We start from the raw sequence: 3,567 nt of genomic DNA, 5'->3' as shown, positions 1-3,567 counted from the left end.
GAGGCTGGGCGTCAGTGGCCACTCCAGCCGTCAGCTCCTGGGGGGGCCGCAGGCCCCCATGCAGCCCAGCTATCCCCAGAGCTGCCGGCAGTGCTTTCAGCGTCTCCAGGCAGGGGCTGTCAGATGCAGCGTGCATTGCGGTCAAAGACCAGCTTTCTTTGTCTCCGCTTAAAATTGGGAGCCCGCAGCGGCTCCAGAAGCCAGACCTGGGGGGCTCGGGGCTGGAGGATGGACAATAAAAGAGCTGGGGATCTGGTACGGCAGCCCGGGGCAGCCAGGGAGCACGGGCAGGCCCAGCTCTGCTCGCAGCTCTCCGGAGCCTCCTGCCGCACGGTCCTTGGAAAGGGGCTGGAGTGGAGCCAGGGCTCCCCGCAGGCACCCCTCCTGCCCTTGCCAACCCTGCTGGGCTCCTCACCTGTTTTCTGGGGCACCCCAGGCACCCCAAGCTCTGCTCACCCACTGCATCCGTCTCCCCTCCATCACTTCGCCCTGCCTGCTCTTGCCCAAGCTGCCAGCTTTTCCCTCAGCTCCCAAGCACAGCACCATTCCTCTGTTCCTTATCCCCATGATCCCAAATTCTCACCTGTCAGCTGCAGCCTCCCATCCCAGGGCCTCTCCTGGGGATGCTGCGGAGGAGGGCAGCAGAGGCAGCGCGCTGACTGCTCACTCCCAGCTGCACCGCTCACTCACCCGAGGTGATGCCCCATTTCTCCACCCTTCTCCAGCCAGCACGGGGGCTAGTCCCAAAAAATCCCACTTGGAGCATGTGGGGAGGAAGAGGACAGCCCTGAGCTCCCCGTGGCACCCATGGAAGGTCCATGCCATGAAATCTGCTTCCCAGTGCAGAAGCAGCATTATTTTGACCCCCATGGCTGGGCTCAAGATTTAAACCTCCAAGCTCACAAGGGAGAGATTCAGTTTCTCCTGCAGGAGGTGGGACTCCATCACACGTCCCTCCTTAGTCCCTGCTGCAAACCCCTTTGGGGAGCAGGACTCGCGGCCTTCCTCTCCACCTCTTCTCTGTCCCCCAGATGCAAGCAGGCAGGAGAAGGCAGCTGCTCAGGCAAAATTATCATCTTTTAGCTGCACCTTCAAACATGCTGCACAAATATTTGTCATTGGTGTGAAGATGGCCCATGGAAAGAGGGAAGACCAGGTCTGTAGTTAGAGCTGATGCCTCTCATTGGTGTTGCTGTGCCAGTAAGAGCCAGGTGAGCTGTCTATCCACCATGGATGGAGCAACACAGAGGGTCCCTTTTCAGAGCAGAAGGAAAAGCCCCAAGAAACCCAGAGAGAGTCCACCAGGCAATGGATGCCTCATCTGTCCTAATGGGAGATCCCCTCCCTGGCCACAGGGCCGGTTCCTCAGACACAGCTCCATCTCCCCAGGGATGCCCAAGCTCTGAGACTGGGGTGTCCAGTGCAGGGCTAGCCTGGTGACAAGACACTCGTGGGGTGGACAGCTGGACGTGGAATCACAGCAAGCACGAGGTGTCACCCCCACCACCCTTCTCCTGGTACCAGGAGCTACAAGCTGTCCTCACCACCCCCAGCCGTCACCACCCTTGCAGGAGGAGAAGGCTCCAAGATGCCCCGCTGAACCAGAGGCATCTGTTTGCATCTCCTGGCCTACCAGCCCTGCTGGAGAGGTGGAGAGCTGCTCGGGGACAGGCAGAGAGACTGAAATAGCCCAGAGAAGGGTTTGAGGTCTCCCCACCCGTGGCCTGGTAGTGAGCAGAGCGTGGCAGCAGCGTTACTGTGTCTGGGGCTTGGCTGGGTGCGTTAGCCAATGCATTTCTGTTTCTGGCTTGGGAAAAGGGGAATAATGCAGATCCTGCCCCAAAAAAACAGAGGAAAGGGGCAAAATAAATAAATAAAGAAAAAAAGAAAGCGAAGCAGTAATAACAAAGTAACAGCAACATAGATTGCAGGCCAGGTCAGAGCCAAGTGCTCGAGTCCCAGTGGCTCAGGGGACCGCGGCAGGCAGAGGACACAGAGCCCCTTAGGTCCGTGGACCACCCTGAGTCCCCGGAGAGCACTCCAGTGCCATCCGACATGCGGGGTTTGGCAGGAGTCCTGCTGCCCGCGCAGGCAGCACAGAGGAAACGCCAAGGCAAGGCAACAGCCCAGGGCTGCCCGCCACTTCCCGCGGCCAGGCGGGCTCCCGGGAGATGCGTCCCTGAGAAGGAGGCGAGTTAAAACGAGCCTCCAGCTCCACCCGCAGCAGGCAGCCTGGCTTTTTGCTGTTGAGAAATCACTGGTGAGTGTTCCCAATTGTATTTTTGCAGTGCGTATCGATAGATAATTCATGTTGGCCTTTCTGCAAGTTAGTCCATGACTGGTGTCTGATTAACCACACTCCCCGATAAGGGATGCTCCTTATTCCCCAGACTTTCCCGTTTCCCTGGAACACTAACATGAAAGCCACAGAATTTTTCAGCACCCCCTTTTAAAGCCCCTGGGTGCAAATCGTCCCACCCTGAAGATGTTAAACCATTCTAATTAAACCAGGAAGGAGCAGAGTGGTGTTAGAAGATGCAATGGTGGGATGCAGAGCCCTCACGGCTGGTACCATGCATCCCTGAGTGCAACTCCTGCAGGGATGGGGTGAGGCCAGCTGCAGGATGAGGCCATTACTCAAACCGTCTGTTTTTAATCGCACCAGGATGCAAATAAGGTAGGTCCCGATAAACCCGGGGCTGGTTGTGCTGTTGCAGGCTGTGCCAGCCTGGCTTCCTAACCATCCACCCAGCCTCCAAAGCACCTCTTTGAGCATCTTCTCTGCCCACAGCCTGGCTGGAGGCAACAGGTAGGAGAAGATATGGATATAACGGAGGAGAAACTGAGTAATTGCCCTCTGCAGGAAGAGTTTCCTCCCTCCCGGCCTTCCTCAGCTCTCTGCCTTCCCCTATTGCTGCCAGCCCCTCACATTTCACCCAGATACCCTTTGAAGTGCTGCCTGCTGTTCCCAAACCTTGCCCCAACCCGCACGCCCTACATGCCCAGCACCATCCTGCCTGAGGACCCGCGCCCCGAACAGCTGCCAGAGCACACCCGCATCCCCAAAGGGGCTACGCACCGTCGCCTCCTGCCCGAGGCTGTTGCGGCCTTTCTGGCAAAAAAAAAAAGGAGCTCGTTCCTTTTGTAAGATATTTTTTCCCCGTTTCCAGCAGAAGGAAGGTTTGGTGCCGAGGCTGCGGGGGATGCTGCTGGCAGCAGCAGGTGACACCAGGGTGCGGGTGCCACCTAGACGTGTCAGCTGGGGGGATGCAGCAGTCGCCTGTGCCCCGTGGGATGAGCCCACCTCCTGGAGGTGCCCGGACATCACCCATGTGGAGCAGAGAGGAGACTTTGCTGTCAGACAGGCCAAATCCGGGGGAGAAAACGGGCACCGGAGCAGAGCAGCGTGTCCCTGGCACACTCGAGTGGGAGTAGCCCCACACTGCAGGGGCTCACTGCAGCACCGACCCCCCGGGCACGGGGAGGGGACGCGGCCCAGCCCCACCGCCGCTGGTCAGGGGCTCGGGGGGCCGGGGTGCGGGAGCAGCACCGCCCCAATCCAAACCC

This window comes from Athene cunicularia (genome assembly GCF_003259725.1).
Source record: "Athene cunicularia isolate RWA chromosome 4 unlocalized genomic scaffold, athCun1 chr4_part3, whole genome shotgun sequence".
In the NCBI taxonomy this organism is placed as follows: domain Eukaryota; kingdom Metazoa; phylum Chordata; class Aves; order Strigiformes; family Strigidae; genus Athene; species Athene cunicularia.
This window is presented reverse-complemented; position numbering follows the sequence as displayed.